At 40.9% G+C, this 27,805-nt stretch overlaps 1 protein-coding gene and 1 long non-coding RNA gene across 4 annotated transcripts in view; one reads left to right on the top strand and one right to left on the bottom strand.

Moving 5' to 3' along the window:
• The window catches only part of AIM1 (absent in melanoma 1), a 96,196-nt gene that overhangs the window by 1,531 nt on the left and 66,860 nt on the right, over window positions 1-27,805 (top strand). The gene's annotated exons all lie outside the window — the stretch shown is intronic.
• LOC107053080 lies at window positions 11,566-26,239 on the bottom strand. The gene is made up of 6 exons (XR_001466047.4): window positions 26,083-26,239; window positions 23,858-23,956; window positions 22,857-22,993; window positions 16,138-16,201; window positions 13,064-14,650; window positions 11,566-12,194 (listed from the first exon to the last, which is right to left on the bottom strand). It is a non-coding gene; the product is annotated as an uncharacterized LOC107053080 (long non-coding RNA).

Here is a 27,805-nt window from a genome sequence, read left to right as displayed (position 1 = left end):
CTCATTTCTTTTTACAAATGGAAGGAACAAAGGCTTTAATGCACAGCCCAAAATACTCAATGCATTTTTCTTTTCATATGGAAGATTACGGCAGCATTTCTGAAATCAGACATTGAAGTGTCTTGTTTTTATTACGTGAATGGTACACTGGTAATGGTATGATTGGAAAAATGCTATGTGGACCAAATGGAAGATTTCTAACAGGGATGGTTTTGAAAAATGGAGGTGCTCAGTAGATATGAGGGAGATACAGTCTGGCACATAACTGGCATGAAAGCTGCCTGTTTGAAGATGCTTATTTAAATGATGCTTCAACTTAATATCTGATGAGCTGCCTTACAATTCTTACGTCGTTTTTTTCTTAGGTAGCCAATACTTACTTTTGCTGTTAGGTTACTTACCTTGAAGAGCAGTAGCCAATATGTTATAGAATGTCTTAATAAAAAAGCAAGCAAGCAGCTCAGCTCCTTTAATCTTGAGGCTGTGAACATGAATTCTCATGCCTTGATACAGTTTGTGTTACACTGCTTGTGTCCATGAGTGTCTCCAGATGAACTCCCCTTGTCTCTTTGTCCTGCAAAAACTCCTAGAGTCTCTTTGCCAGAGGCGATAGTTACAAACTGGAGCCTCTAAACAGCAGAAGTGTGACTGGAAGAGGGAAAGAATGACTGTTGCCACCATACCTTACAAAATTTAAAGAAACCAAATTTTAGTTGGTCCGTGGAAAGTCACGAAGCTTGTGACTTCCAAACATCGGGCAGGCTACAGAGCTGACATGTTTTGGACATTGAATGATCTCCACCGAAGGGCAGCTTTAAAAATGAAGGCGATGACTTTGGTTTGAACTTCGAAGGAGGAAGCTGGGTACCGGAGGACAAAGAGGATTGTCTGTCTTTGGGGTGTGATTGTTTAGCGTGGTGCTACACTGTGATTCTGGAGCCTTTGGTATTTGTTGGTCAAGACCAGACTCGTTATTTCAGTCCAGCTATAAACTGGCTAATGCGTAAGTCACAATAGTTAGGTTCTTGCCCAAAACATGTCAGCATCAAAACATTTTTTCATCTTATTACTGCCTAAGTTTCAAGAAGCACAGGTAAGTCTCTGCATTGGTATTGAGACTACTTGGACTGCTACCATCAGCAACAGCCCATCTTTTAACGTGTTCCTCTCTCCTGATTAAATTCAACTCAGCTCATCTTCATCAACATACTAAATATGAAGGCAAAGAAAACTCTGACTGTTATTCTACCATGATTTGGCAGGGATGTAAACATGAATGAGGATCAGTAAGAAGCAAAAAAAAAAAAAGAAGAGCAAAGAGAAACTTAGAATTAGGCTCCATCCAAGGTTAGTCAGACTGCAGAATAATTAGATGTTATCTCAGAGAGGAACACACACATTCAGGAGATGAGTGAGGAAATGTGTTGCAAGCAGAGAAAGTGGTACTGGGACCATTTCCTTTCAGCTGCTCTTCGCAGCCCGCGTGCAACATTGTTTTGCAGAAATATTAAGAATAAATGTTTCATCCTATTAAAAGCAGAGCTCGTAATACCACAGAATATTAGTAGCTTGATTGATTGACAAGAACAAAATGCAGGAAACTGTCATGCAGTCAGCTGCATTGAGTAGTAAAATAGGAACTGTTCATTCGGTGTACTTTGGGTATGTGTGTAACTTTATACTTGTATAGTTGAAAGAAAGATTGAACCGTTCACCTGTGCTTTTTGCAAGATTGAATGTGGGTGTCTAGAAGGGTTGTTGGTTGCATTTAATTTGTGAAAGATGGAAATGAGAAAGGGTAATTAGTTTTGCAGTATAATTCTTGGTCGTCTATAATGCAAGCATAGTGCCTTAGGAATACAGATTTGTTAGTTTTGATTTGTACACGAAATAAGTCCCGTTAAACTATCAAGATAAAAAAAATGTAGAAAAGTTTTGCTCAAAATTTTATCTACAGTATGACCTAATGAAGATATTGTTTATTAAACTAATATGCATCTAGATAGGTACTAAGACAAGAGGCGTGTCGTACTGAAACATTCACTTATTTTGTTGGTGTTCATAAGAAATGAAAGGTACTGTCCTGTTTTCATAATAAACATCTAATGACAGTCTGAAAAATGGGAAGCAGTAAGGCAGTCAGTGCCCTCCTGGGCAGTGGGCTTAGGTGGCAGTGAAGGGTGGTATCCTGGCAGAGAGTGGGATCTCAGTGCTGACTTCTGCCTCAGTAAAGTTGTTCGCTTTCTTTTTTCATTTGTTCTCCCTTAAATATATAAAAACTGATCTTAAGAAATGAAATGAGTCGATGCATCCGTGCCATTCACAAATCAAAGGATTTTCCTTAGTTTGTGAGTGCTTCTATGTTTGCTGCGTATTTATTTTGGAGGGATGATGTACCCCACTGTATTCAGGTGAACCTGACCCACAGCAGTGCCGAGTACCACTGAGGCAATATAAGCTCTGTCCTGAAGGGTTAAATATCTACTCAAATGAGGACTGCTCTGAAAAAACAGATTCTAGTCTTTTCGAATCAGGTGCCAGACGTGACACTTTTGGTTTTAGTGTGTCAGATCCACACTTTGTAACGGTGACGGATATAAAGCTGCTTTGAGAAATTGTTGAGAAATAAAACACCATTTGGAAAAACACCTAGGTAAAAAAAAATAAAAATCAGATTGAATGCAGATGCATCCAGTTGGCATTTAATAATGCACGGAGTGCTAAAACCATTATTAAACATTGAATGAACACCTATTCAGTGAACACCATTTGTCTAAATGTGGAAAAGCAGTTTTCATGCTCTGCTGTTAAGGCTGCTGGATCATTTGCTCCCTTCCTCCTTGTCATGTTCCCTTGTTCCTACAGCAGTCTGTCCCATCTCTCCCTTCCTCTTGGGATTTGTACCAAGCAATTCAGCCTTCTTTCTGCAGTGGCTTCCTGCCTGCATTGAGCATGCAGAAGAATTCTTTATTGTGCCTGGAATGGCCTCAGGACATAGGCAGGACAACATCTTAGATAGAACTTATATCTGTAGATAAACTGCTATAATCAGAAAAATTAGATGAGCTTATTTTGGCACAGAGGACATGAAGAAAGTGATTGTTTTGTTCCCTTAACATCCTTCCCTTGCCGAGGTTATGCCGAGGAGAGAACATATTAGACAAACCAGTGAGATGCTGTAAGTCTTTTCACGTGCTGGTAAACAATGCCTTCGTACAAAAAACACTGGGTCAGTTTCTTTAGAATGAGAGAAAACCTGTTTGAAAGGCCTGTATTTGTCTTAAGATGTCATTTTGCATCGTTTTTGGTAATACTAAATGCCATAGGAGAGCAAAATTATTATGTTATTGAAACGGTGAATATAATTAGTTTGAGTTACTTCATGTACAAATACCAGATGGCATCCTTATCCTCTAATTTCAGCTATCTAAATCTGAACTAGTTGCTCTCTTTATAATCAAGGAGGACAAATAGGCACGTCTGGTGTGCAATTCATCTCACCCTAGGGCAAGCGTCTAAAGCAGGCTAACTGAATTGCAACTTAGAAGGGCCAGTTTTAACTCATTGACTTTAAAATGCACCTGAAGGTCACCTGAAGCTCCAGCATCTGAAATTGGACAGTAGAGTGCACTCTGTGTTTCCTGGTAAAGAAGAATCCACAGACTGATACCTTCACGCAGGATGTTACAGCGCCAAGTCCCGAGCTTCAAAACCTATGTCCTCATCTTTTGCGTGCAACTTTAAGGCACCTTCTTTGCTTGTAAGCAATCTCCTGCTGAAGATGCTTTTTTTCCACAGAATTCCCGTGTTTTCAGTTGGTTGTAGTTAAGAGGTTTTAAGTTTCTTTAAGGAACTGTGTTTGATCCCTGCTTGCACTGTATTTCCTAGGCAAAGCTTGGCAAGTTGTGGGGTAGTCGTGAGAACAAACCTCTCATAGATGGCTGCGGAGGGAGAACAGGGGAAGCAGGAGAGAGGGGAGAGGAAACTCCTTGACCTAGGATCTGATTTCCAGAATTATAGCCAAAATGGCAATGTTTAGGAACAGTTATGTCTGCTGGAAACGGGATCTTCTAGTGGGTAGGATGGGAAACCATTAAGAGTAGGCAGCTCTTCCTTTAGCAGCTTGCATTTTAAAATAAAAACACGAGGAGCTGTTCTATGCTCAGATCTTCCCATGCAAGGGAAAATCCCTTCTCTTTAGCTTTCAAAACAAACATTAAAAAAAAATTAATGGCTTGCCTACATATAATGTTATCAGATAACAGTGTATCTTTGTACATACTATTTCTATATTAGTCACTTCTTACAACTTGCAGACTTTCTGTTGTACAGTTTTCTTTCTCACGCCTGTTTGTTCCTGCAGCCACGTACTGTGAGCTAACTCGGCCTGTCATCAAATATTTCATCACTCAGTGCTCCTCAAAACAAGAAGGGAAAGACAGGCAAAGGCTGACAGATATAAGGGATTATTCTTTTCCTACGCTGTCTTCTGAACAATAAAATAAAAAAATCATTGTATTTGATTTAAAGAACCGATTTAAAGAAAATCAGTTACCATCTCATCCAAATCCTTCATTCCCAAGTCTGCAGAATTTCTGTCATTTTTCATTAGCCTGACTTTGGAACTGTACTTGGAAATTCTGAAATGAAAATGAAATATATTAGTTTGATAAAAGTGAACCTTTGGGTAAGTGAATGCTGTAGTCATATAGGATGTCTGTTTAAAGGAGTGTCTGAATTGGCAATATTTGCAAAACAGATGCGTTTGATGAATTTCCCAATCCCATGTTTCAACTAGACCCCAACACCAGAAGCACAACTGGTATTTTGATAAAATATTCTGGTTTTCCTTGATAGCTATTCCTTATGTTAATTACAGTGCTCCTTCTACTGTCAGAGGAACTCCATTAAGTACCTTGAGAACTGTAGGCAGACCGAGGGGCCATAATGCATCCTAGAATTGACTTCTTATAGTTGCTGTTTCATTGTGGTGAGCCACTGTTAGATTGCCTAGTGCTGCTGTTGCGAGAAGGCTGTGCATAAGGAATGCAGTGTCCACAAGGATCCGTGTCCCAGCTCACAGATCAGTATCAGGCTGTAATTAGCCAGGCAGAAGTTTAAGATGCATGGCCTGGTGGAAACCATCATTCTCCTTTTGTCTTTTGTGCTGTGGCCAGGAGCAGGTGCCACAACACAGGTGCTCAGGCCCATGCAAAGTCTCAGGTGACTTCTAATTGACACTGTGAGGTAGAGAGAACCTCTAGCAGAAGCATTTGTGTTACTTATGAGAGAGGCTGCTTTATAGGAAGTGAGGGGTTGTATGTTTTCTCCTGGCAGGAAACTAGCAGAACGCTCTCCTCGTTTTATGATAAATACAAAATAGGTTGATTTAAGTTAGAAGAAACCTCTGTAGCTCATCTTGCCCAGCTCTTATAAGAGGAGGGTCAACTTCGAAGTTAGCTTGTGCTCTGAAGTTGAGTGGGATTGCTCAGGGCATTGTCTAAACAGGGGTCTGATATCTGCAGGGACTGAAACCCCACAACTTACTCATGAAGGCTGTGAAATTTTTCCTCAATTCTAGTCAGAATTTCTGTTCCTTGCGTCCATCTCCTCTTTGTCTGTCCCTGTCCACCTCCAAGGTGAGGTTGGCTCCCATTTGGTAGCCAGTCTCTGCTCTTCCAGTTGCTCCTTGAGCCACATGCCCCAGTACCTGAACATCTTCCTGGTCCTATACTCACTGCATTTTGTCAACACTTTTCTAGTACTGCAGATATGTAGGTAGCCTGCACTGTCACTGGGGCATGCTGCTGATAATGTCTGATGGCAGAGCGATGTGTAAACAATGGGCTTGCAGATACTGGCCACTGACAAGTATAAGAGAATGCTGAGTCACTGTAAACCTGTGGGTTTGGTGGGGAGTGTGTCTAGTTTCTTAGCCTTTGACTCCCAGAAGAGGTTACTGACCTGCTTGTCTGTCTGTTTTGGTTTCTATCATTTCAATTCCTTGAAACCATCAGCTGGGATTCCATAGTGGATGTTCCAGAGAGTCAAGGAAGCACTCTATGATGAGCAGTGCTGGTACTTCTACCATTAGCTGAGAACCTTGTGCTGTTCACAAATCATTTACATAGTAACCTGTAATTCTTCCGACAATACATGGAATTTTGGAACAATATAAGCATATTTGGCATAAACTCAAAGTGTATTACAGAGAAGAATCCTCACCAGTGTGGTGCAGTCTTTTTCTCTAAGGAGTGTATTTTAATGATTCATTCGTTATTATTGATTGCAGATAAAGTACAAACAGTTCATACTGCACAGTGTAGGGGGACACCTACAGATACCTGCTGAAACACACTTGTCCTCTCATGAACATCCTCTGGCTTCCCCTAGCTATCTGCAAAAGCTGAAGCAAAAGGGAGAGAGAAGAGAAATGGAAATGAAACCTATCCACCAATGCTGCACTTATTTCTGTTTGAAGAAAATTACTGTTTGATAAAGAGAATTTGTGTTGTTTTGTGGTTGTTTTTTTTTTTCTAAATCTATTTGACAGTAGCAGTGTAGATTCTTCAGTGGAACTGCAGAAAAAAACTTCCCTTCTGCTACATTCAGTGTGAGATGGTATTCTTACCTGTAACTTGTAGCTTGCAGGAGGTGTGTGTGCGGTCTTCCTAGGTAGAAGTGACCTAGGAGTACACAGCTGTGGGTCTGTGCTTGTGTTATACATCCTGCCAAGAGGCACATTATTGATTGATCAGTTGGCTGCTTGCTTGTTTTTGCTTGTTTTTCTCAACCCTGAGACCCCAAGGACAAGTATGCGGACACAGCACTGTGCTAAGTGACATGTCTTACAGACCAGACCTGCTTTTCAACTGGCTGTATTGAACCTGGACGCACCGAAGACACATCTGTCTGACCCCACCTCACAGACGTATTCTGAGTTAACCTCATGTGATTCTTGCGATTTGAGTCTGGATCCCTTAAGTTATTCAGTGGGAGGAAACCTTGTCTGTCTTCAGTTTAGATAATAAGAAATGTTTTCTCACAGCTTTTGTCTGTGTTGTTAGTTTAGTGACTGATCTCTCCCAGGCTTGTGCTGCGTGTTTATCAAATGCCTGGAATAATGGAGTCTCATTTTGACCGGCTTCCGTATGCAAATAGTGAGTAACAGCAGGAAAGACCAAAAAACAGTTGGCACCTTTCAAAAGCTCTGAAGGAATACATATCATCTGAAATTTCAGAATGGAATGCGTTGGGCTTTATAGTCCTTGTGTAATTTAAAGGGTGTGTTTGAGGTGAAGAGATAATAAAGAGGCTGAGAGGCAGCCCATGAAAGTTCCACAGGGTGTATGGATGACAGTCGTGCAAATGGTAAGTCTGTAGGTGTGAGGTTGTCTGCCTGGTTTCCGATGAATAGCTCGATACCTGTTTCTGCCCCATGCACTGGAAACAGAACGGTCAGAAGTTCAGGGAAGCTCTCACCACCTGCATTTGGGATCAAACTTGCTGGTGTTTTCAGGAAAACGCTTGTCTCTTGTAGGTGCTAACAAACACACATCACGGAGGGTGCTTGCCACTCTGCTCCTCTGTTGGTAGTACTGTTAGTCACAGAGTCTGCGTGGCTGTTGGGACTGTCTCACACCGTGTATCTGTGTCTTGGAGCAACTGCTAATTGAACTAACCGGTTCTTTAGTATGATCTAGATGATATCTTCTTTATTTGGGACAAATAGAAATCTTTGTAAAACTCTTGAGTGAGTTTTATATGTATATATAAATGGTATTTTTATATGAGATGAAGGTATGAGTAAGCCAAATGCTGTGGGAGACATTTCATGTTTTCACTATAATATACTAAGGGATGAAATACTTACCACAGTGTGACAGTAAGACATCCAGCTTGAAAGCACGAACAACTAGTGACCTCGATTGTAAAAGTTTATTAGTCTGTGAAATGGTGCAGCAATTCAGCCCGGTGTATTTGTAGAAGTCCTCTGCTTCCTGAAGGTATCTTGTGAAAACTGGACGTGTGTCTTTTCTTCCCACTTGGTCACACCGTTCCCGGAAGCCGTGCGTGAGCCCGCCTGGAGCCGGCGCTGAGGAATGTCCCACTGGCTGCTAAACCTGTGGGGCAGCATAGAGGGAGCAGGAATAGCTGCACACGGGTACCCACGCGCTGATGGCACGTTGCTTGCTGTGACTGCTGGGGAGGAACTGAACAGGAAGCGTCCGGGTAAACTTGGCAGCTTTAAGTTCTCATTTGAGAACTTCTCTCAGTGAGCTCGAACGAGTTCGAGTGTTTAATATAACAGTATATTCATGACACTGACATCAGTGTTTTGTGATGGGTATTTATGTTTGAGTATTCTGGCGACTTTCTTTTAGAAATGAAATACAATGAGTTCGTGAGGGCTTCTGTTTACTGTTGGAGAGGACCCTCAGGTACCTCACTGCCAGTTCCCTCTTTTCATTGACTAACTTGCTACTCTCTGCAGTGTTGTGTTGTTGATTTTTTTTATTTAAGAAAAATGAACCTCTGTATACCTGTTTGGACGTGTCTCATCTTTTCTCAGTTAGATCACAGTTACCTGCCAGCTTTTGGCAGATTTCCATGGTGCAATTGTGTTAAACGATGTCGTTTCCCCCCCCCCCCCCCCCCCCCCCATGTTGTTGTCTACAGAAGCAGTGCTCTCCTTGCACCCATCTTCAAGCAAGTCCTTTATGCTCCGAGGATTCCACATGTCTATAATCCAGGGGTTTGTGGCTCGTAAGAATCATCAAGGTCCAGAAATTCTCTGCTCCCATTGCTCCTCATTACAGTCCATGGAATTCCTTTTCTTCCAGTGATGGACTGAATGTGCTTTTCCAGTTGAACCTGAACTCCCCCCCCAGTCTAAACCCTGGGATCTCTGCCAAAGCAACAGTGTGTTAACATGTATTTGTTCCTTCCCACACTTAGAAGTATCAGCTCTGGCCTTGTTCCATAAAAATTGCAGAGTTGTTTGTGTCTTTAACATCTTTATCTTTTTTCAGTTGTACCTGTCTGTAACTCTCACAGACAGATCTCTCTTTGATCAGGAATGCTGCATGATTTTTACCAACACGCAGCTCCTCCGTTTCTTTTTCTGGACAGAATATTTCCCAGGCTGTTCTCTGGATGATGTTTCTCTCAGAATTTTGGAAGATAATTTTGTCTACTTCCAGGGGGCTCACCAATTTGCAGTCTATACTGCAGCATAGATGTGTAGTGTAGACTTACTGAATATAAATCAGTATTATAGACATTAATTTTTAAACAACATTATACCAATACCATTATTAATTTTGTATTTTGTCTACAGTGTAAAACTTGCTTTCATTCTAATGTGTACATTTTGCTTTAATGACTGCGTTTTCTTACCGGCAGGATGTCCATTACACTTGAAGATGGTTATAAATAAATTTAGCTTCTGATTACAAATGAGATGTCCTTGTCATCTAATGAAGTAGGTGTCACCAGCCACGTGTTGGCAATAGCAGGCCGTGGTGCCTGCTTTTTGACTTTGAAAAGCAGCCAGGGTGTGATTCTCCAAGGGCAGGTGGTGTTGTTTGCTGCTTTTATGGGGCAGGGGAATATTGCATCTAGTGGCTGAGTCAGTCCTAGCTTTCAAAAGTGTTTTGAACCCAAGTGGCTTATAGGAAAAACACATTTTCCTATAAATAAGATATATAATAAAATATTTAAAAGCCTGCACATCTTCAGTGTAGTGGTTACTTCATCCCTGGATGCTTTCAAGGCCAGGCTGGACCAGGCTCTGAGCACCCTGATCTAACTGTGCATTTCCATGTTCACTGCAGTGAAGCTGGACTAGATGAAAGGTCCCTTCCAACTCTAAGGATTCGATGGCATTGTGAATCACATTTTCCATATTTCCAAGGCAGTACAATATTCAACTGTAGATTGAGCTCGCTGTGGGTATACTCATCTCTCTCATTAGTCTTTGGCATTGTTGGTAGCTTTAGTGTATTCCTTTGCTTTAAAAATCTGTTCACTTTATATGGTGGTCTGGACGTCAATTAAAGAAAACAAAAATCCCACACCGAATGATTTCTTAACACAAAATTATTTTATAATTTAAAGAGTGTGAGGGAAAAGAGCTGCGAAATGGAGGATATTGGCTGACATGAATTTTAACGTTGAGTGGATATTGTAATGAGTGTAGGCAGGCTTATTTAATTTAGCAGTTATTCTGTCTTCTCTGTGTTGCCCTTTGTTGTCTTTCCTCTCCTCTGTACTTTAGACCATGAACACGGAAACTTCTGTTTACTGAGCTTTAGGGTCTGGTTGTTAAAGAAGATGTGAGAAATAGGTCTAAAAGAGAGAAATCAGGGCCATGAATGGTTCCTTGGGAAGAAGGCTTGGCAGAACTTCTTACTTCTCTGCACGTGTATTGTAAATTGACTGGTTTGCCTTTGAGCAATAGTCATTTGTTTTCAGGGGTAGATGTATTTGTTTTCAGGGGTAGATGTATGTGTTGGACTGCATGTGCTTTTCCAATTGAAGCTGAATCCCCCCCAGTCATTACCCTGGGCTTAAACACAGGGACATTCTAGTCTGATGGTATCTGCATCCATAGATTTGCTGCTACCACTCATGCTTCTATGATGGGAATAAAGGTTTCCACGTGTTTCATTTATCTCTCAGCCCTTGGCGCAAGCTTCTTGTTGTCAGAGAGCTTTTAACTTCAGTTTTCAATAACTTTTATCAGCCTGGGTCCATTGGTTTAGGTTCCTTGCAATGGATTTCACATAGCTGAAGAAGGACACACAAACAATGCAGGTAGTGATCAGGGCATCTAACATAGTGAGCACCTCCCAGAACTATAACTGAATATTTTCCAATGGTGCTCATGCAGCTTCTGGTGTTGGTGACCTGCTTCCAAAGTGCCTGGTGAGGAAGAGGTGCTGTGGTGCTGCGAGTGCCCTCTGCTTGTCTGAATCACCAACAAATGACAATAAGGAAACAGTTCAGACACTGACCCTGACTGTGGCGTCTTGTTATGTGATCCTTGTTACCAGTGCTAGTGCTGGCACAACCTGGGGTGCTTGGTGTATTTGACCAAGAACCCAAGTTACTTCAGGGCATCTGAGCAGTGGGGAGCACTGACTAATGATCCAAGAATTTGAAACTGCTTTGCTGAGAACATTCAGTTTCCATGATATCCCTGCTGCCTTTAGCACTGAGGCTGTCACTCTGGCAGAAGGGTGTTCTCCATTTCTATGACTCCTCACCATTTGTGAGAATCTAGAAGGATGTGATAGGTAGCAGTTCTGTTTCTCATCCTGTTTCCCTAAGCTTTTATAATTAGCCGTGATACCTTGTCTCTGACGTAGTTCAGGTTGATCTTGTAAATCAAATCATATCATTCCTGTTAGTAATGGAGAACAGGCTCAGGAGAGTCTCCTGGATGGGAATCTACCTTCTGAGTTCCTTCAGGAAGGTTGGAGGGCTCAAGCACCTCTCCTATGAAGAGAACTGAGAGTTTTTTAGCCTGAAGAAGGCTCTGGAGAGCTGCTCATGGCAGCCTTTCAGTACTTCGAGGTGTCCTATGGGAAAGATGGGGAGTGACTCTTTATCAAGGAGTACAGTAACAAGACAAAGGGTAATGGTTTAAACTAAAAAAGGGTAGGTTTAGATTAGGCATAAGGAAGAAATTCTTTACTCACAGGGTGGCGAGGCACTAGAACAGGTTGCCCAGGGAACCTGTGGATGGTCCATGCGTGAGGTGTTCAAGGCCAGGTTGGATGGGGCCCTAGGCATCCTGATCTAGTAGAAGATGTCCCTTGTCTGTGGCAGGGGGTTGGAACCAGATGGTCTTCCAACCCAAACCATTCTATGATTTTAGGGAGATTAGAGTTTCATTTCTGGACAGGTGCTGTAGTCTGCTTTATGACTTTTGGCTTCCAAATCTAGCCGTAAATATTCTCCATATTTACCAAGTGAGTGGTTCCTGGAAGGAAAAGATTATTTCTGGTGTAGTGCAGGGATGCAGGACATCTGTGGTGTTTAGGCTGGCCCACTGAAGGTCCCTTCAGGCCTGTATCTCCCAGGACCAGTCCCCAGGACAAGAAGGTGTAATTCAGTGATAGACAGGTGTTAGAGATCTTGTTCCCACTTCATCCTCACAAGATGAAGTGGTTCTCTGCATGAGTGCCCTGCAAATGAGAAGATGACAGTTGCAACATGTCACCACATCAAAGAGCCAGCCAGTGCTGGTTGAAAGTTTAGCAAACAGCCTTGGGAACAAATGACCTCTGAATAATAGATGTGTCAAATTCACCAAGGCTTCCAGAGCCCCAGAAGTAGTGCCTCCAGCATGCTCAAAATCTGTATGTATCTTCTTTAAGAGTTCCAAAGGACAGTTTTGCAGTTTTGCATTCATAAAACACTATATGGTTTCTCAGGGCATCCAAATTTGATAATGTATTCAGCAAAACAATCATTTAAGTCTCTCTGCTACTCCCCACCTCTGAGTTGACTGTTTATTCCCTTGTAATTACACATGTGCATGCCTATGGATTATCACAAATAGAGGAAAGGAATTTTTTTAGCATGTGTTACTTAGCTCTCCTGAAGACATGTTGTCCATGGACATCTTCTACAGCCACTCTTTCTACAGGTAAAGCAACCTCAGCTTGCGTACTTGTGACGAAGCTGAAATGTGGGGCATGCTCTGCCCTTTATGACCTTGGTGCAAAGAATGCTAAGGTACACCTGGAGAACATCAAATACACAGGTACTGCTACAAAAGGTCATCAGAGCTGAATATTTATGGTGTGTGCACTTAACCTGGGCCACATTTATGGGCAGTACTGATTTAAATCAGGTAGCTTCTTTTTTTTTTTTTTTTTTTTGCTATGTAGAAAAGTCACTCAGAATTGAATGAAAAGAACATGATTTCATTAAGTGAAACAGTGAAACACGATGGGACAGTGAATTCCAACTGGATCAGTGTAAGTATGTGCACAGTAGCAAAAAAAATAGTATGTATTTCACAAATGGTATATATTTCACATTAACTCACCTGAGGACAGATCGTTATGAAGGGATCCTAATCATAGTTCCATGCGAGTGATTTCAGCCTCTGGTGGGTTGCCCCTCGTCAGTAACAAAGCATCCATCAGCTGCTCACTCACTTAGCCCTACAGCAGGTTATAGGAGAGAATAGGAAGAGCAATAGTAACAAAAAAGCCTCGTTCAAGATAAACATGGTCTAATCAGCAAAGGCAAAGGGAAAAAAATGTCATCAAGTAATGCACAATCAATTACTCATCAACATCCACCAGCAGACAGGTGCCCAGCCAGTTTCTGAGCAATGGTTACTTTGGAATGACATCCCCCCCACTACACATACACGCAGTTTTTATTGCTGAGCATGACATTCCATGGCACAGATTGTCCCTTCCGTGAGCTCCCAACCTCTTGCCCACCCCAGCCTGCTTACTGACTCAGCCAGACCAAGAACACTCTTAGGTACTTATCTGTAGTTAGTGATGTTTGTCCTCTTACAAAAGATCCTTCTCTATTTGTTGTACTAGCCTGTAGATTGTCTTAACTAAAGGTATGACTGGGATGAAGAGCTGGTGGAAAGACCAGTTATTTGATGCATGGTAAGATTTATGCACATGTGTAGCTCTGAAGACTGAGAAAAATAGAATTGATGTTACCCGAAGATCAGAAAGGTCTCTATGAAATAACTCCAGTTACCAAAGAAACACAGGATCTTTAATGGAGGAAGCACAAAATTATTTATGGATTTATTATTTTTTTGTTTGTTTGTTTTAAGGAAGAATATATGACATTGTCTTTTGACAGCTCTGGAAATGGACCATCTGGGGTGCACATGATGTCAAATGCTGCTTAGTTGTAGAAAAGTCCTGAATAATTTTTACAAATTAAAACATTTCTGGTTAGTAAACTTACAATAAGTACAGATAAATAATAGACTTCAGAGCTTAGTAAGATTGCCCAGTAAAGACAGGAAAGACTATTTTTTGCCTGGTATTTCCTCTGTTGCATAATTATCTAGTGGAGATGTTTCCTCTCTTTATTTACAAAATAAATTAAACATACGCTTTGTAATGCTTTAATGAAATGCAATTTTACTCACTTAATAGTATTTCACTTCCATTTTTTTTCTTGTGTTATTTTCTTTTGTTCCTTGTAGAGACTGTAATGCATGCTTTTTTTGTTTGGTTGTTTTATTTTTTTAAGATTTAATGTGACCTTATATGTTTGTGATTGTTAATGCATGTAAACATGAATACAAATCCAGGTCCAAACAAAGTATTGGACCTATCTTACCGTAATGTGACATTCCCTGCCATCCCGCATCATTACGTAGCTAGTAATGGAGCGGTACAATCAACGCATCTGTTACCATGGAGGTTACTAGAAATGGGTGACTGTCAACATTGCCTTGTTGATCTTGATTCGAAAGACTGGAGAGGCACACGTGTTCTGTGTAACTTGGATTAATCCCAGGAGGTTGCTCACATCCTGTCAGTTGGCTTTGATGTTCACACCTGCAGTTAGCCGGTGTTAATGCCACAGTCTTCACTGTCAAATGCTGGGTCGTGGTGGTGATAAATCTGATAAAGCAGCTGCTATTCTGAAAGCATTAAGATAATTGCAGATGTTTCAGCATCATTATGTCACCTCCCTTCCCAATTACTGGATATACCCACTTTCTGGGACGGGACCTCCCGCAGTGAGATTCTCAGCATAGCTGCAGTGCAAATGATGGTAGATTTTACTCCTTATACCCTTTCTTATACCCTTTTTTTTAATTATTATTTCGTACAGGATTACACTGCACTGACTAATATTTGGGTCAGTGTTTTTATATGGTGCCTACGCAGCACGTATGCAATAGAGTAATAAATTGCAAAAGCTTGAACAACTACAGGAAATTTCCTCCAAGAGTAAGAAATACAGTGTTTGAAGGGACCTTCTAGTTACTGTTGGAAAAGTCCTCAGCCTCTTTTATTATTCCTCTCTTAAAGTACATTTTTCATCTCCCATACGTTCTAAAGTGTTTTACTTCTCTGATTTCTGCATGTCTCATATGCCTGGAACAGTCTCATTTTCACCTGCTCAGTAATCTCCTTGTCTCCCTAAGTCCCTTTACCAATGTGCTTATTTTGGTTAGCTTTCCACCCTTTCTTTTATGCCACCCCACTGTCCTTTAATCTAGACCAAATTACAATTTAATAACGTAGGTGAGGGTTGGGGAGGAGGGGTGGCTCCAGTTTCAAAAGTTAGCTGGAAAGCAAAAGCGTTCAGTCATCTTGCACCTTCTGTTGTTGTGGTCTATGGTTCAGTCTGGTCAGGCTTTGCAGGGCACTTGTTTGTGCCCATGTACTTGCGTACAGAGTGAGGCACAGATGTACCGCTGTGCGCGCTTTGTGAAAGAGAGGTGGACTGAAACTTCTCCTTAATGAGACCCGTGTGGCCTCTGTGAGGTATGAGCAGAGGCTTTTAAGAGAAGTGGTTTTCTAAGTGTCTGCCAAGGTTTCTATGGCAAAACTATTCTTTGAGCCAGCTCTTGAATATTTGCGTAATAAAGCCTTAAAAAAGAATGACTGAGGACATAGAATTCAGCTAAAAACAACACGAGTAACACGATCAGTTTGTTTTGCCCCCTTTCTTCCTGCATTTATCTGTTAGTTGAGGGCTGCCATCTTTTCTTCTGTATCACTGACACTAACTGCCTTTACTGATGTGTATTACGCCAGTTAACACACAAAAGTGTTTGGCTATATCTTGGCTATACCTTTTATTTTAGGATTCTGATATTGCACTTTGACACAGCACGTGACTGCTGATGAAACATCAGTACTGGGAGGATAAGAATGATTTGGGATAATGTTTTGATTATATGGTCCTATGGGGAAAGTAAATCAATTTTTCAGTGAAAGAGTTAGTTCCACAGTGAGATGAGCATGTAAAATGAACACTGCTAGTTCTTGATTTTTGTGCTGAAATTCATAGCATTTGATTGGTGTTCATTGCCTCTGTTTTCATTAGCTCTTGTGACACATGTTTAAGGGAGGAGGGTGTTAGACTTGCTTGTGACTTTGTACAGCTAGACCTTACCCCAGAGATCATTCCTTGGGAATGGTAGGATCTTCCAGGTCCACCCACTGCTGTTCTGAAGGCCCTAAAAATGTCATTGCACATGTTTATTAGTGAGACTGCGTTACAAAAATGATGTTGAACTAGCTTTAATTAGTGAAATCAACACCTCAGTGTCCTCTTCTTCCTGTAGCTGCTGTTTTATTCACATTAATTAATGGAAGCATTAATAGGAAATGATATGTTTTGTTTGTTTCTTTTATGAGAAAGATTTGTAATTAACAGATTTACAGTGCTGGCTTTTGATGGAAGTAGAGTACAGATCAAGTCTTTCAGTAAGGTCGTTTGTTTATGATACTCCAACAGAATCATGCCATTTTATACTTACATCTATAATTTAGCAATATACAGCATTTAAATTAGTAAAGCAAATGCTTCATCCAGAGAATAAACTTCAATATTTAGCAATTATTTCTCACCCTGCACTGCCTCCTCTTGCTGATCCTTGTTTTCTTTGAAGTGAGTGTAATCTCATATAAAGATGGAAATAAATACAGTCCTACGTAATTGACAATGAATATCTCTTGGCAGAGATTTCAAAATCTGTATCTTTGCAGGGAGAAGCTTTGCAGCCTGGAAGGTCTGCTGCCAGGTTAAGTGTGCTTTCATATGTGCGGTTACTGTATGCAGAAGCCTGAAGCAGGCTTTCAGAGAGCTTGAAGGTCTGAGTTCGGAGGCTGAGTCCAAAGACTGTGAAACTCATTTATTTCACTGTGTATTTAATATGACAAAAACTTGAGTGCTTGCTTTCTTTTCTCTTCTATATGCTATTGTAGAAACCATGTTGATTACTTGTTTACCATTCTCATTAGGGCACAGATTACTTAGGGTTTTACAAAGAAATCTCTATCCTCTTCGGTTGTGAGAATGCCTTCTGTGAAAGGCATTTTTTTACCTTACACTTTGAAAGATCATCAGAATACAGTATAAAACCCAGTACTAAAAATGTTTTTCCCAAAATCCCGAGGATTCATGTGTGGGAGTTAGTAATTTCTTTATCCCTCATGAAGAAGTTGACCCAGCTGTGTCACAAATGACGAGATAAATGCCTTGTTAAACTGGTTCTAGACCTTAGAGGGTTGAAAGTAGGCAAATACAGAAATTAAAATAGAAGGTTTTAGCAGGTAACTACAGAGCTGATGGCAGATGACTCTGTAGTAAGCTGTTGTAAATAGGACATCCTAAGTGACTTAATCAGTCTTTGAACTGGCTCCAGGATGACTTGTAATTCATGTATAAAGTCCAAGACTCATAATACATTCGTTCCAAGTGATGCTTTAGGATAAAGTTTAATGTGTGAACTATTTTAAAATTTAAATGTGACTGAAATCATTGTACAATTATTTGATGTGATTTGAGATGTTTACTTAATTACTCTTTGTACCCAGCTCTCAATTAGTCATCTTGTGCACTGTAAGACCTAGATCCAAACTGAGCCACCTGGACCTGGTGGTATAAAACCCTCTTCTTCCAAAGGAACATCCGAAACACTGTCATGTGATGCTTTTGTTTGTTTGTTTTTAAATGGATACTCTATCTTGTCAAGACTCCAAACGTGAGGAGCTCATACCTTGAAAGTATATATAGCATCAGAATCGCTTAGATAGTATGCAGGCTCATTTGAACAATGCAGTTTGTCACTTAGCACCATGCCAAATAATTTATTTAATGGTGACAGAAATCTGAAGCGTGACGCTGAGACACAAAAATTACTTCCTTCAGCAAATACCATAGAAGTTACTGCTGCTGGTACAGACCAGGCTGTGGAGACACGTTAAGATTATGTGACAGCATAGCCACAGGCTAGTAAGAGCAAGTTCACTCCCTTAAGTTTTTCTTCTTAATTCAGCTTCAAGCATAACTGTAGTAGTGTTAAAAATTTATTAGATGATATCTTTAGTTAAAGATAAGCAGAACTGTATCTAAATTTGCTTGTCACGTGGAGAGGGAGCTTTCATTATTAATAGACTTGACTGAATTAGAAGAGTAGGTGTGGCTGACAGTTATTGCTAATGGTGGACAAATCAAACTGGTTTTCAATCAGTAGTGCATGTGTGTTCAGATTGCCATCTCTGTTCTCACTCTCTGTTTGGTAAATCTAAGAGGCAAGATACAGGTGGTTCTTTTTATGAGGTGTAGCTACAGATCGGTGCAAGAAATAAAAAGCTTCCCTTGACATCCTCAAAGTTAAAAACTTAGTTTTTTTTCTAGGTTTTTTCTCATGATATAATGGTCTCATTATAAGAGCATATCGTTGCCATTCATTACAAGGAGTCTCTGCATGCTTTCCTTTGTTCAGGACCACTTGGCAGGATCCGTCCCAGCCATTTAATGTAACTAACTTGGAGGTGTTTCCTGCTCAGGAGGTATTTAAGCACCCTGGTATGAACGAGCATTGAGGATGGAGGATGACCTGCCTGTAACCAACAGTTGAAGACACTGTAGTTTAGTTACCGTGGAGAGAACTGGTAAAGAGCAAAGTAGAAGCAGCAGTAAGTGTACTGAATTGTACAAAATGCTCATCATTTTAAATAGCAACGTTTTACACAGTGTTAACGGGGCAGACGGTGTCCTCATTAAAAAAAATAGACATATTCTCTATAGTGTGTCTGCACCTCCTTTCCCAGGATCTGCTTCTCCTCATTTCTCATTTTCCCCTCTCTTCCGTTCTTTACATCCTTTCTTTTACCTTTCCTCCTTGCTTGCAACATGACTTTGTATGGTTGTGGAAAAGAGGTGAAAAAGAGGAGTGATAAATGGATTTGAAGAGAAGCAAAAACACAGACAGAACTTGTCATTCCTCAGAACATGAAGGGAAGTAGATTCTGAAGCCAAAGCCTGTGATCCCTGACTCTGTAGTGTTAAGATGCCGGCAGGCTGTCTTGCAGTGAGCTCGAATAATGAAGTCTTACTTCTCCATGCTGTGTAAGTTAGTCCTTTCTAAAAAGGCAATAAGACTTCAGAGAAGCACTTCATAATGTAGATCTGTATGATGTTCGAGCTGGCAGAATGCCTGTTTTGTGTGGAGGTATGAAGAGAGTACATCTACATCTGTGTATTTATTTTGATATGTAACTTTAAGGATTTAAAATCTGTATTCATTGCTCTTAAAAAATACAGTAATGATGGACTGTGATGATATTCTGTAGGGCTACAGGGTGTACTGTGCAGTAGATACCATCTCATTTTGGTGCTGTGCTACAGTTTGTGACAAAACTGCTTTTCATGCTGCATCCGTGAGCATGATTGGTGTACATTGCTCGCAGATGGCTTTTTCACCTTCTTTGTTGTTCTCTTGTCTGTAGGCTTAGCAAATCCTAAGAAAGATTTCCCAAACTATTTTCTCTGTTGGATTTTTGATTTATAAAGCCGTAGGAAGTATGAAAATAGATTTTAAAAAGCTGTATCTTAAACTGTGTCTGTGTTAAAGCATTTTTAAATTGTTGTCATACATATAACTAAGCACACATGCAACTAGAAGGCTGCTCAAAGACATGAGAGTCACAGACCTGGCCTGCTGAACACGTCTGTAAATTGATTGAGTATTGTCATTCTATTACTTTAAATCACAATTCAGATTTCACTCAGTTGTTAATGTAGAAATATTCAGAGAATTTGAATGAGTGTAATCAGCGGCTTCTTAAACCAAAATTGTAAAATGTTAGAATTTATATTAAAATCTCTGCAGGTGTATGTTTTTAGGCAAATGAGAAAATGCAGATTAGCATCATGTGCAGTGAAGTTATCATTACTTGAAACCTGAAATTATAGTCCATTATCTAGTTTGGAAACAGCAAACAAAACATCTCATCTTACATGAGATGACTTATCTAAGTATAACTTAATACTTGCATATTACTTCTTACTGAATATATCATTTCAACTCAACTTTCCACTCCTGATACCAAAGAACGGTTGGTCATCCACTGTAATAAATTGTTCTTCCTTTCTACTTAAAGCTCAGTAAAATTTTAATGAACACCTTCCAAAACAAAATTTTCTGGTCTATGTGCTTGGCTGGTGCCTCTGCTAGTAGTGCCACTTTTATATATATATATATATATTATCTATCTATACATATATATATGTATTTCTATGGTATGTTAGGAAATGTTTTCTAGGTTTCCTAGATGTTTAGATTGTTAATATTCAGAAATGACATAATAAATGAATATAAGAAGGCAATTTGTAATCACAAATCTCCATTGAACATACACCGCTCTGTTATTTTCTCAGCAAAAGGTGGCTCAGAGCTTAGCTGCCAAAAGCCTGAGTTTCAATTAGGCTTAGCATAATTGATGAGAGTGTACAATAGCTGGTACCACACTAGTTGGTTGCCTTTGTTCTAGGCAGTGGGCTAATTAAGTTCATGAAATCAGCTCATTTTGGGAGAGTTCTTTTGCAGGGTGTGGTTTATGAAGAATCCAATGAACAGATAACTTGGTGAGTTCATGCAGCACCAGCCAAACCTCCTGCATGCACCTTGTTCATCTGTCCTGCTCCTCCCTCTCCTGTGAGGGGCAGCTCAGGGGACCCACTGGAGCAAGAGAGATGGGAGCACTGGGCTGAAGCACCAGGCTGCAATATGGGGGGTCATCCTCTCGGATCTCATGCTGAACGGGATCTTGCTGGAAGTTGCAGTCCTCAGCCACAGCCTGGCACTGTGGTCACTCCTGTGTGACAGGATGCTGCTCTGCTGCAAGGCCAAGTGTCAAGGTGTATTTACCTAGGTTGTCTCTCCCTGCTTCCCCTGTACCCATCCTGTCCAGGCTTTCATGCATCTGGCCCATGGGAACTTGAGAGGCCTGCTCTGGTGTCTCATCCCTGCTTCATCCCTTCTCGAGGTCTGAAATTCTTCTTCGTCAAAGTCTTTCCTATTTGCTGCTGGAATGGCACTGTGTTTAGAAATAAGCCAGACTTTTCCGAAGTGGAGATTTAGTCTAAGGCAGATCACTAGAGCACGCAACAAACTTTAAAGAGGAAAGAGCATAAGCTTTGCTATTTGTTTTCCAACTATCACTTTGAACCAAGTGCTAATACACAAAAGAGCAGGTTGAAAGTGCAAGTCTGTGTTCAGAAGTAGTTTTAAGTCCCTGAAATCATAGACACCTTTCAGTCGATGTAGTTACAGAAGACAGCAAACTTATGTGGTAATGTGATATTTCTGCTCATCGAGTCAGGGTGAGTCAACGTGAACAAAGAAAAGCATCATGTGTTTAAAGAAATGAATAATGCTGGCTTTCCATCTCCTCAGTCTAACAGCTTCAACTGGTTCTTTGAACTTCTTACTATATAAAATGAGATATTACCTTTGTTAGGTAAGTGCATGTAATGATTATTGTTTATACAGTGCTTTAAAGCTAGACCAGAATATAAATATCAAGATTAGCTCTGCACTCAGTAAGATGTTCTAGTGCAGCATGGTTGCAAATCATCTCTGGAGCTGAGGATGCTAGTAGACCATATTCGTTCCTTGCCCACCAATTTGACTTTGCTTGGAGTCTCTGGATGCTACTATAATGTCAGACATAGAATCGCAGGATGGCTTGGGCTGGAAGGGGCCTTAAAGATCATCTAGTTCTAACCCCCAATCATAGATATGATTTATATTTTATCATTACACAGCCAAAAAAGATCATTAAATACTTCCTGTGTCACATCTGTCAATTAAATGTCAGACGTTCTCAAAAGCTCCCAATATTTACACATACTCGAGCAATCAGATTTTCACTAAGGGGTTATTTTGTAGTTTCATATTCCCAGAAATAGCAAGTAAAAAATTTAAATGGAAAATATTGGTAATATTTTGCAAAGTCAATTTGTAGTAATAAACTTTAGGTATCTTGCAAACATGGCTGCATATGCAGAGCTGCAGTAGCGTCAAAGCTTGGCTGTGGAATGTTTGGAGTGGTCATGGGTTTGTTGGGGCACATCTAGCATATATGTAGAGGTGCCACCCAGTGGCCAGATGGCTATGATGAGTTTTTCTGACTTAAAAAAGTGGAAGGAGGGTATCTTACAATAATCTGTCAAATAATTTGTTTGGTCTCTTTTTTTACATTTTGTGGTCAGCACATAAACAAAAGAGGTTCCCATTTCTTTAAAAGGAGTAGCTGACAAAGTTTGCTTAAATGTCATCAAATTTTAGAATAAAGAAGTGCTTCAGTTAATTAAAATAAGCTAAATAATCAGATGAAAAAACTGTTCTGTCTTTGAAACTTCATTTTAGAAATTGTGTCAGTATGCTCAAGTGATTTTATAGCAAACCAAGGCGCTATCTTTGTTGTTTTTGTTAGACTGTGTGTGTGTTTTTTTCCCATGCAAACAAGAGCTAGAAGTACAGCTAGAAAATGATGATTGTCTGTGGTAGGTGTAAACTGAAATTTATGATGCTTCTCCTCATAGCAATATTCAAACAGAATGATAATCTGATAGTAGATGTAAAAAAGGAAGAAGTAGAATTGTTGTAAGATATTTATGATGCCAGCACAATGCAAAATGAAACCTACTGCAGTGATTAAATTCCTTCACTGAGATTATCAGAAGACAAAGGAGTGAAACAGTGATGAGCATCTGGTACAGCTCTACACTGCTATTAATGAAGATTTTAACTAGCTGTGTAATGACTGGTAAGGCTAAAAACAATCTTTACTAAGTTTTCAGATTATCTGGAAGATAACCTTGCAATTCAGATGAAGCTCTTCTCAATCTGAAGCATCTACGATGGGTTTCCAGTCAATAGAGATGGTGGAGAAGATAGATAACTTTAAACAGTGAATTGCTGCACTGATTTCTGGGACAGCTGCATTTTTTTGTCCTGCAAAACAGAAAAAGATCATTTAGAATAAGAAATGAGCAGCTGCTTGGATTCACTATATTAGAGATTTGGCTACAGAGCGACATTGTGCATCTGTACTGGGACTCAGGAAAACACGTTTTGAAGGACTAATGAGTGTAGTATTTCCAATTGAATGCTGTTTGAAGCACAAGAAAGCCAGAAGCTTGAAACCATTTCATCTCATGGGGAGTTGCTCAGAGCTTCAGCAAACTGCCAAATGCAAACAAATATATTTAATAACCTGAAATTAATATATTGTACTGGGAAAGCAGTAGGGTTGAAAAAACAAATACGCATAGGTCTGGCAGTGGACAACAAGTATGACAAGTTTGTGGTGTTGCAGTGGCTCAGAAAAGGTTCTGTGTGGTCTTTGTGTGTGCAAATGTATCGTGGAACAAAGCAAAGAGGCAGCAGAGCTACTCTTTGAGATTTTTGTTATGGCTGGAAGCGGGACATTGTGTCCAACTCCAGACACGTTTGTTGGAGAGGTGTTGTCAGGAGGAAACAGAGGAGAGCAGAGGAATTCCTTTACAAAAGGGAAGATTATGCTAAATAATGACTGAGTGAGAGATGTAGCTGAGGCCTGCAAATATGTAAATTGTGTGAATTTGCCAAACAAAGCAATAAATTATTTAGGCTGACATAAGGCAGAATGGAGTAACTATAACAAAGGGAATTTTTAGGTGAGGTACTAACCCTGTTATTATTAAGATCTGTGACAAGACGCTTCTAAGTAGCGCAGTAGGAGTACATCTGCTGTGACAAGATGTGACCTAAGATGACTGAAACAGACAATCTCTGCGATCAAGGAAGGTGGAGACAGAAATGTTAAGCTTCATTCACCTGTCTGTCTGAGATCTGGCCGTTAGATGGCAGGGTTCAGGTACTGGAGCGTGGGTGCCTGCTCTTCTCCAGTCAGCGTCACACCTCAGGAGGATCTTCCTAGTGGCCAGAAGAGGTTGGAGATGCTCAGTTTTACCCAAAAACCACACCCATGCAGCCCGTAGCTCACACAGCAAAAGTCACACAACTGCTGCCTACCGCACATGTCCTGTCAGGATGTGTGTGTGCGCTCCAGCTTTTTTCCGCGTGCAGCTCTGTGTGGATGGGAGAGGTGCTAAGTTACACAAGTGTAGCAAACCACTTCGTATAGGACCTAAAGTCAGCTGGAGTCTGAACAAATGTATAGTGGGGGGAAGAGAAAAAGCTGTAACCAGGGATACAACAATGGGAATGCTGAGGTAGTGGGAAGAGCTTGCTACAGATTGTTGAGGAAGTCTACGTACTGGTTTTGTGGAAAAGATGACATGAGGAATAAGAAGCAGTAGCTTTGTATGGAAACCTCTTCAGTCCAGAGCAAGCTGTTTGAAATGCTCAAAATATATTAAAACTGTAGCTAGAACAACTCAAACAATGTGCAATAAAAAAAAAACTTGTTTAAAACAGACTGTACTGCTAAAGGATCTGCCTCAGGGAGCGATCCTTATATATGCATCCACACCTCTCCAGATTACACACCTCTGGAGTGAACTGGCTGTGTTTGTGCTGCATAACACTTGACCTGGGTCTGATGCCCCTGTGGCTCTACGACCATAATTATATTTTTGTGGCTTCAGTTCAAAGCGTCTGAGGTAATGCGAGGGCTGCTTTGCTGCCTGCGAGACTGGTGTTCTTATAGCATTATGCCAAAGGTATGATGCCTGCTGTGGGGTGTGGTGTGGGCACACAAGGGGTGTCTGAGGGCAGGAGGATAGCCGGGGTGGTGTAGGGCAGGAGGAGACAAAGCTGCCATAGCCCCATCCCTGCTCTGCCATCTCTAGGGCAGTCCATCCCCAGAGCTGCTCCTGAGCTCCTCCTTGGAAGGGAGCCTTTGGTTTCCTCCAGACAGCTCAGGCACAGGGTGATTCATGTGCACTGTGTTTGACAAGAGGACCAGAACCAGGGAGTGAACCAGGGCGATAAATTACTTAGCAGCATAGGTGGACCCACTGTAGTTCAGAGCACGTCGGCAGTGGGCAAGCAAAGGGAAAGACCGTTACTGCTCTTAGTACAGTTCCGTGTTGTGGAGTAATTCTTTAGCGCAGGCACTTTGCTGATTGGATTGGTATTTGTTTGTTCCAGAGAAAAAATTTAAGTGCTGATATGGCATGGGAGTGGGGAATCTGGGCAGAGGACCTGAATAAACAAACAGTGTATCTGTTTTAATCAAGTTGTTCTTGTTCCTACACGCTCTTTTTTTAAAGCATGATCTCATCCCATGTAAAAGCGTTGATTGAAAATGGGAATTAATATTCAAGAATCATTTACAGAATATGGACTGAAGACTGCTATAGAAAATACAGACTGGAGATGGATATCAGGGCTGAATATGATGGATGATGTGGGAAGCCATGGATGTAAAATTATAAGGTTGCCATTACAGTAAGCATTATTAATTTAAAACGTTTGGCAATCTCCTCTCTTCTTTTGTTTGTGAGTTTTGTTTATTGTTCCTACCATGATGTATTTGTGTGGCTTTGTCTTCAGGTTAATTCCCTTCAAAATACCTTTTCATAATTATCTTAATGTTTTTAGATGATATTTTAAGACAATTAATAGAAATCATTATGTCGCTACCAGAGACTTTGGCACGGACAAGGAAGAGCAATGGGTCGATGGTGTGTGTCTGTAGCATAAGAAGAGCCCTTCCCAGTTTAATTTCTCTTTCGTAGTTCATGATTACTCTTCCAGTCAGTAGCTCCACTGCAAACCAGTGTCTCTGTACTCATGAAGAGAAGATTTTTCTACCTACAGAGCTTCTCCTTCCTCACTCTCTTTTCAAAAGCTTTGTAATTTCTAAAGCCTTCTGCCTGCTCTTCCTTTTGCTTCACTGCAGAATTAGTTATTATTTTCATTAGCTGCATGAAAACATGCCAGACGCTCATCACTGTGCACGAGGTAAACATATTCTGAATGCTTTTGACATAATTAGTCACACTATTTGGTAACTGTGAACAAAACAAACAATAAACAACTCTGTCTATCATAAATATGCAACCCACCATTTCTCCCAATGTTAAAATTCTTACCTCTGCAGACAGCCTCCTCTCCGAGTGGCGCAGACAATTGATGGGCCTTGCAAAACGTCTGTGAGGGTTTCATAACATTCCTAGCGTGTTGCAAATGCTCTTTCCCCCTCAGGCCTGCGGGGCTTTGAAAGAGTGAGTATGGTTACACAAACAAGTCAGGGTGAGGAAAGCCAGGGTGTGGATTCGCAGTGCGTCAGCTGCCCCACGGTAACTGTCCATCCGCCTGCCCTCACCCTCCTGTGTGCAGCAGTGAATTGGAGCGAGTTCCTTGGCATTTAGGCTGGAACATGAGAATTTACACGGGCAGTTACCACAGAGTTCACACCGTGGCTTGCCCCATGGCAGCTTGCTTGCGTGCCCATGCCTTGAGGCAGAAAGTGTACTGCTGCACTGTGTTGGAAAACTGCTTGCTGCCTAAAATTAAAGCTTCTGGCAGAGAATGGGGAACTCAGCCATCAGTAGTTTGCTGGGAGAAGAAACCTGAAATCGTGTACACTTTTAAACATCTGCTATCCCATTTAAAAATCTGAGGTGCCACTGTTGGCTATGCATTATTTTCAGGTTGAAGCCTCTCCTGCTGCTTTTGTCTGCTCCAGTTTTTGGCCTGAAACAGTATTCTTTAAAATAAAGGTGTCTGAATGAAACAATATCACTCCTGAAAAGTCTGAAAAGACACTCTGAAAAGAGCAGCTCCCTGGCTGCCCAGCGGTGGACTTGTCAGCACCCTGAGGTCTAATGATGCATTGGGATCTGATATCCCCTACTCTGGCCTTGAGCTGCTCATTTTGACCCCACAGGGGTGAGGCCTGAGAGGGGCTCTGGAGTGGCTCTGCCCTGCGCTTCCTACCTAGAAAATGTTTGATCCCACAGCTTGTCTTCCTCCTTTTGGCATTCTGATATGCATGACTGGTGGCATGTTTTTTTCTGACGTACGTACATTATGTAGCACTGGGAGCACAGAGGCCTGGCACTGGCCAAGCAGCACCATTACAAAAAGTGGCTTCTCACAGGGTGTGAGTATCACCTCAGTACTTGACAGTGCTTCCATCTGCTTCCTGCATTGTCCTACATTTTTCTTCTTATACAGACTTCAACCAAACACCTTCCCACCCTCCTGCCCATCCTGCCCACACTTGTTCCCCTTCTCTGATAAAACACTTGGTCACCGAGTCCTCAGTGTACTGTTGTTCCTTGAACAGAGGCCTCCAGGTATACTAGACCAGGTAGGATAGAACAGAGTCTTTCAGTGTTAGATGAGCAGGTGGAGAATATGACTTCTGAATTCTCATGTATACAATTTGTGTGGAGCCACTCCAAAGCAGCTTCCATTGTCAAAGGCCCTGTAGACAGCATGCAGAAAATGCAAATCCAGACTGACAGCTTAAAGTCACCTGTGGCTTGGAGAAGGCAACCAGCCACTGAGAGCAGCACAGTTTCTTCCTTTAAAAACAGGTAAATAAACAAAATAATTGCATGTGTTTATTGGAATATGTGTTAAAATGTCAAAACATTTTCACCACAATTATGCAATAAACTGAACACCTCTATAAATAAGCCTGAGGCTTCTCTGCTCCCTTATTTACTCCTTTAAAAGTTTATGACAGTCAAGCATAAAACTAAATTTGCAACTAGAGTTGTACAAACAGAGCTGGATTTGGAACTTTGTGATGAGTCTGGAGGAAAAGTCTACAGGAAAAGGAGTTTTGAGCTAACTGAAATGGAA

This window comes from Gallus gallus, chromosome 3 (assembly GCF_016699485.2).
Source record: "Gallus gallus isolate bGalGal1 chromosome 3, bGalGal1.mat.broiler.GRCg7b, whole genome shotgun sequence".
NCBI classification, from domain to species: Eukaryota; Metazoa; Chordata; class Aves; order Galliformes; family Phasianidae; genus Gallus; species Gallus gallus.
This window is presented reverse-complemented; position numbering and strand designations above follow the sequence as displayed.